Raw genomic sequence first — 7,456 nt, 5'->3', positions numbered from 1 at the left:
ACTAAAACCCTCCAGTTTATATAGACACCGGAAAGGGCTAGGGTTACACAAGGTCGGTTACAAAGGAGGAGATATACATATCCGTATTGCCTAGCTTGCCTTCCACACCAAGTAGAGTTCCATCCGGACATGAGACGAAGTCTTCAATCTTGTATCTTCATAGTCTAACAGTCCGGCCAAAGGATATAGTCCGGCTGTCCGAAGACCCCCTAATCCAGGACTCCCTCAGCCAATAAAACAGCAAATTTTTGTGAAGTGGGGGAGAGGAAAATGAGAGGCAAATGGAAAATAATGTAAATTGTGAGGAGATGAGATTTGTGATTAGGAACCTGGTTATGAAGAAGATCCTCCCCGGCAATGGCGCCAGAAATTCCTTTTGACCGCTCTATGACTATAGCGCCAGAAAAGCTCCTGTCTGCTAGGACTACGTCTGTATTTCCCCAAAGAGGAAGGGATGATGGAGCACAGCGACGTTAGGTATTTCCCTCGGTGAAGAAACCAAGGATATCGAACCAGTAGGAGAACCAAGCAACACAACGTAAACATCACCTGCACACAAGTAACAACACCTCGCAACCCGGCGTGTTAAAGGGGTTGTCAATCCCTTTCAGGTAACGATGCAAGAAAATTGTAGTAGATTGAAATAATAGATCGCAAATAAAATAAAATGTAGCAAAGTATTTTTGTATGTTTGGTTTAATAGATCTGAATAAAAATGCAAAGGAAAAGTAGATCACAAGCAAATATATGAGGAAGAAGACACGGGGGCCGTAGGTTTCACTAGTGGCTTCTCTCAGGAAAGATAGCAAACGGTGGGTAAACAAATTACTGGTGGGCAATTGATAGAACCCCAAATAATTATGATGATATCCAGGCAATGATCATTACATAGGCATCACGTCCAAGATAAGTAGACCGACTCCTGCATGCATCTACTACTATTACTCCACACATCAACCGTTATCCGACATGCATCTAGTGTATTAAGTTCATGGAAAAATGGAGCAATGCAATAAGAACGATTATATGATGTAGACAAGATCCGTTTATCTATTGCATAGATATAGATCCCGTCTTTTTATCCTTAGTAGCAACGATACATACGTGTCGGTTCCCTTTTCTGTCACTAGGATCAAGCACCGTAAGATTGAACCCACTACCGGGCACCTCTTCCCATTGCAAGATAAATAGATCAAGTTGGCCAAACAAAACCAAAATATCAAAGAATAAATACGAGGCTATAGAGATCATGCATATAAGAGATCAAAGAAACTCAAATAACTTTCATGGATATAAAAAGATATGACTGATGATAAACTCAAAGTTCATCAGATCCCAACAAACACACCACAGAAAGAGTTACATCATATGGATCTCCAAGAGACCATTGTATTGAGAATCAAGAGAGAGAGAGAGATGAAGCCATCTAGCTACTAACTACGGACCCGAAGGTCTACAAAGAACTACTCACACATCATCGGAGAGGCACCAATTGAGGTGGTGAACCCCATCCGATGGTGTCTAGATTGGATCTGGTGGTTCTGGACTCTGCGGTGGCTGGATGAATATTTCATTGACTTCCCTAGGGTTCTGAGATTTTTGGGGTATTCATATAGCAAAGAGGCGGTCTAGGGGGCACCTGAGGTGTGCACAACCCACCAGGGCCCGCCTAGGCCTCCTGGCGCGCCCTAGTGGGTTGTCCCCTCCTCGGGACTCCCCCTAGGTGCAACCAGGGCCCAACATGTTCCTTTTGGTCCATAAAAAATCTCCGTAAAGTTTTGTAGCATTTGGACTACGTTTGATATTGATTTTCTGCGATGTAAAAAACAAGGGGAAAATAGGAACTGGCACTTGGCACTATGTCAATAGGTTAGTACCAAAAAATGATATAAAATGACTATAAAATGATTATAAAACATCCAAGATTGATAATATAACAGCACGGAACAATCAAAAATTGTAGATACATTGGAGACGTATCAGTGATCTCAGTGGCGCCGAGTGCGCGAAGCTCATTTGTGATCTCTGTGAGGTGATCAAATGTGAGCTGGACATTCTCATTGTCGTTTATCTTGAAGCGGTTGAAGAGGTTGTGAAGAACATCAATTCTTGAATCTCTGTAAGTTGAGACGCCCTCGTTGAACTTAGAGAACCAGTCCCAGACCAGCTTCACAGTTTCTAGTGCACTCACACAGTCATACTGTCCTTTGGTCAGATGACCATAGATGATGTTTTGGCAGTCGAGTCCAGTTGAATGAACCTCTTGACATCAGCATCGGTGACACCTTCACCGACCTTGGGAACGCCATTATTGACGACATACAAAGAGGTTGACATCAATGGTACAAGATGCATGTGCATCTTATTCTTCTAATAGGGGTAATCACTGACATCGAAGACTGGGCACGCAGCGGAGACCTTGATTATCCCTGCAGTCGACATAGCCAAAACTCCAGGTGGTTAAACAGAATCACACAAAACAAGGGAGCACCTTTCTCTGATACCAATTGAAAGTGCTAGTTATTGACTAGAGGGGGTGAATAGGCGATTTTTACTAAAGTCTTCAAAACATGAGGTCTTTGGAGACAAAAAGTAGAAATGAACCTATTGATATGCAGCGGAAGGTAGACTACACTAGACAAGACATAGTCAAGTAAGCAATGAATTGAAAGCACAAAGACTATGAGTAGCTAGGTAGTATGGATCAGGATGGAACACAGTATGAAGCCAAAAGTAAATAGTCTTCACTCAGTGAAGTCAATCAGATCAGACAAGCAGGCAATGACTTCACAAAGACAAACTCTAAAGTAAAGGGAAGTGGAGGATAGAACCAGTTGCTTGGTGAAGATAAGGATTTGGTAGACCAGTTCCAGTTGCTGTGACAACTGTACGTCTGGTTAGGGAGGTTGAGATTTAACTCAAAAGACCGCGTCTTCACCTTAATCCCCTTGAGCTAAGGACACCCAGTCCCCACCCAATCACTTTGGTAAGTCTTCAAGGTAGACCTCCAAACCTTCACAGACTTCGTTCACCGGCGATCCACAATAACTCTTGGATGCTCAAAACACGACGCCTAACCGGCTGGAGGATTCACAGTCCTCAAGTGTAAAAAGTCTTTAGGTCATGCGGATAGAAAGACTTCAGTGATGCCTAACACTCTTTGGCTCTAGGTGTTTTGGGCTTTGTCCTCGCAAGGATCTCTCTCTCTCTCTCAAATGCTTCGGAGGTGGGTTGCTCTCAAACGACAAAAGCCATGCACTAACTCTGAGAAGCCACCAATTTATGGTGTAGGTGGTGGGCTATTTATGGCCAGGAGGAAACCAGACCTGATTTGTCTGAAATGACCCTAGGTCACTAAGGAACCGACATGTGTCCAATGGTCGTATTTCAAACACACGCGACGGCTTAACTTGGGCTATAAGTAAAGCTGACTCATCTAGCTTTGGATAAGATTTCACTACTAGAGAAACTACCATTAACGATGATGGAGAAAAACTCTTGGTCATTAAAGAAATAAACACACCCCGCGTGATGGAAATTGGGCTACACCAAATATACTTAACCACCACCGAATTACTTGCGGCGGCTTCAAAATCTCATGGGGGTGGACTCTATCACCTCTCCTTTAATTATATCTCTCCTTCCTAACGTGACCTCTCTCTCTCTCGTTTCATCTTCCACGCGATCCGCCGCCCCTTCCTCGTTTCCTTTTCCACGCGATCCGCCGCCACGAGCTTGACATCCACCTTCGGTGTTGCGCCTCGGCCACCCAGCTCCATCAAGAAGCGGCGCATCCATGTCCTACCCCCATCCATGGCCATCAGGAGAGCATGAGAGGTAATGGCTAACCCTGGACTGGCCTTCCACGTGGTGTAGGGGCTGGGGTGAGGAGGATGGAGAGGCGGCGGGTGTAGAGGCCGAGTGGCCTCCCTGTGGGAGTAGGATCCGCGCGGGGAGGAGGAGGCATATGTGCCGCCGTAGCATGAAGGAAAAGTCCCCACCATGAAGACGCTCTTATTCCTTGTTGCAGATTTATGTGTGATAGTAGAGAATTAGCGAGAGTGGTTCAGAGTACAAGCTCTTTCTGACATGTTCTTATTCCTTGCTACAGATTTATGTGTGATAGAAGAGAATTAGCAAGTGGTCGAGTACAAGCTCTTTCTGACATGTTCTTATTCCTTGATGCAGATTTATGTGTGATAGAAGAGAATTAGCAAGAGTGGTCGAGTACAAGCTCTGTTTGACATGTTCTTATTCCTTGATGTAGATTTATGTGTGAAAGAGAATTAGTGAGAGTGGTCGAGTACAAGCTCTTTCTGACATGTTCTTATTCCTTGATGTAGATTTATGTGTGAAAGAGAATTAGCGAGAGTGATTGAGTACAAGCTCTTTCTGACATGTTCTTATTCCTTGATGCAGATTTATGTGTGAAAGCGAATTAGCGAGACTGGTCGGGTACAAGCTCTTTCTGACATGTTCTTATTCCTTGATGCAGATTTACGTGTGAAAGAGAATTAGCGAGAGTGGTCGAGTACAAGCTCTTTCAGACATGTTTTTCTTTTATGGCCTTTCTCCAGTTGAGGGATTTTAGGAAGGTAACAATCTCTTAATTAGTTTTCTTCAGAGAAGATGGTTCCGCATGGGCCCTGCTTGCTCTTTATTCAGTCCCAACAGATATGGTTCCTTTTGTCTCTACAGGTTTGAATACTACCATCAGAAAAATCAATTAAGTTCATTCTGAACTTTATCTTCAGAGAAGATGGTGCTTTTTTCCTTCAGACCGGCATGCCAATGCGTGAGGTGCCATCTATTGCCAAATTAGTTTATAGGATACATTAGATATTATGGTGATCCATGAAAAGGTTAAGTTTCCATTCCAGGGTGTAGGCGGTATAATAGTCAATAAATTGTATTTATTTGCACGTGTAAATTGATTGTTCATATGCATAGGAATTGGTATAAGAGAAAAAGCAGCTTGATTCCTGTCCCGTACTGTCCGAAGCAATTGTTCATATGCATCAAGATAATTGATTCTGGCCTGAAGCAACACACACTCACACAGCTCCTGATATATCTTTGCGTTGGTCGATCCTCATGGCTGGAAACGTACTAGTACACGCGCGCGCACAAAAACCGGCTTATTGCCAAAAGCTCGAATCGAGCCTGGTTCTTTTCATCTATTTCACCTCACTGATTAGTATTTACAAAGGGATATACATACGTATATATATCAGCTAGGACTAACACAAGCTAACCTACTCGGTCAAGTTCTAATACTAAAATACTAGGTGATTGTTTTGTGTACAACCGGTACAGCACTACACACGTCGTGGTCATTTCCAGCATGCTCTTTGTGTACTTTAATTAGCTTTAGCAAAAAAACAAAAAAGTTTTTGGCACCACCGTGGATTCTTGTTTCATTATATCTTGTGTTTCCAGCTGCTCTTGACGATAGGTGCTCTTGTCTGATATGAATAAGAGATGCAGATGTTTGCATTTGAATTCAGTTATGATCATTAATATTAGTACATATCTAATTGGTAGTCCCCATGAAATCCAGCATGCTCGAGTTACTTGTTCTCATACACTAATTTTATCTGCTATTATACTTTGTGTCAATTTATTTATATGGACCGACTTTCATAAATCACCAAACATTTTGTAGGACTGATGATCCACCTTATAATATATAGAAGAATGAGAAGGCATTGTAATCGCTGATGAAGAATTATGTCCATTCAAACAACGATGGTGCCTATGGATTGAAGATTAATAAATATTATGTTTTCTAGTTGTTTGCTTTTCCAATTAGATATGACAAGTACAGTGGTCATGTAAAGAGTGCTTTTGACTCAAATTTCTCAAATGGTATTTTAACTATATAATTCTATGTTGTAATTTTGTTAATAGAACTCTGATTTCTATTAACAAAAGAGGCTACGATCCTTTCAATATTTACATTCTTTTGTTTTTGAATTAATTATGTGAATAATAATATTCAAATGTTGGAGGTTGCATAAAGTGATTGTTACCAATTCAAAGGTGGTTGACTGTAAATGGTATGTAAAGTGGTAATGATGCTGTAACCGTTGTGAAAAATTATTAGCGATGACAAAAGTGGTCGTTAATACATCAATTGCGGTTGTTATTTCCACGAGGTTGACGACCATACATCAATTGCGGTTGTTATTTCCACGAGGTTGACGACCACACACCATACCGTCGTTGCACGAATAATGACCGGGTAAGGTGGTCGTTATTACTTTTAACGACGGAGCCTACTACAACCACCATATTGTGGTCGCTAATGACCTTTAGCGACCACAATCGGACTTCTAACGACCATATATACCGTCGTTAAAAACCTTTTCCCTAGTAGTGTTTGCTCTCATTGTCTTCACTCGAAGACATAGGATTTTGGTTGACCATCACTTCAGTCACTCTGACTTTGTTCACTTGGACCCCACATAACAGTACGGTGGTTCCTATGACTCAACAAACAAGAAAAGGAAACTACAAAACAACTATGTCTTTACACTCCATAGTCTGCAACTGAATGTCTTCACATGTCATAATCTTCATCGTGAATGTCTTCAAGAACCATCATTGTCTTCAATGTCTTCACACATTTTTAGGGGTCATCTCTAGTAGGTAAACCGAATCCATAAGGGACTACTACATGTGTTATCCCGCAATTCTCACAAACACATTAGTCCCTCAACTAAGTTTGTCGTCAATACTCCAAAACCAACTAGGGGTGGCACTAGATGCACTTACATGAGACAAAACCAAACAAAGTAGGTGTCGCATTTATACATAACTTATTTTGGTGAACTACTGTAATGCATTAGCATGTATTGTAGTGCCAACTACATAATAAAATCACTTTTGGAACATATGTCCATGTAGCATACCTACTGTATTGTCTATTTCCTCACATTCTTTGACATCTAAGGATAAAGATACATGGTTTAAAGTAGGATGATCATAGTATGACATCATTCATATCATGGGCAAACAGATATAAAACAAACAGGCTATTGTATCATTGTGTGCGCACGTGAACATCACAACTAGATTACAGATCAAGACCAAAATAATATCCTTCGTCTCCTATAAACCATGTAAGGTGAAATGATACATTAAGGCAACTGTGTATAAAAGTGAACAGAGTAACTAACATTGGGTGCAAACCAAGCAGTTAAATGAGCACATCACAGTACCAATCAGTTCAAAGGCTAGAGGAGTAAAGACTTGCAACATTGGCTTGAACTCGTGTGCTCATGCCCTTCATCTTGCTAGTGTGGAAATCCTTGAAGATTTGCACTGCATTCGGTCCATGTTCTTTTCTGTCCGCGCGGGCTTTCATCTGTATTTGGAACAAGTCAATATAGATATAATAATATGGCACAAAAAAGAAGGAACTAGCAGCTATTTACAAGAGCCTTGCAGTGTG

The 7,456-nt window shown here is 41.5% G+C and overlaps 1 long non-coding RNA gene across 2 annotated transcripts; it reads left to right on the top strand.

Moving 5' to 3' along the window:
• The first annotated feature begins 3,610 nt into the window (after positions 1-3,610).
• On the top strand, positions 3,611-5,936 carry LOC125541447 (uncharacterized). 2 transcript variants are annotated; one of them, XR_015615061.1, is made up of 4 exons: positions 3,611-3,837; positions 4,496-4,595; positions 4,699-4,800; positions 5,666-5,936. It is a non-coding gene; the product is annotated as an uncharacterized LOC125541447 (long non-coding RNA). The 2 variants fall into 2 exon arrangements; XR_007297534.2 differs by lacking the exon at positions 5,666-5,936 and having other exon boundaries at positions 4,699-5,656.
• Positions 5,937-7,456: the final 1,520 nt, after the last annotated feature.

This window comes from Triticum urartu, chromosome 2A (assembly GCF_056163025.1).
Source record: "Triticum urartu cultivar PI428250 chromosome 2A, HENAU_Tu73, whole genome shotgun sequence".
Classification (NCBI taxonomy): Eukaryota; Viridiplantae; Streptophyta; class Magnoliopsida; order Poales; family Poaceae; genus Triticum; species Triticum urartu.
The sequence above is the reverse complement of the archived record's forward strand: the minus strand, read 5'-3'. Positions and strand labels throughout refer to the sequence as shown.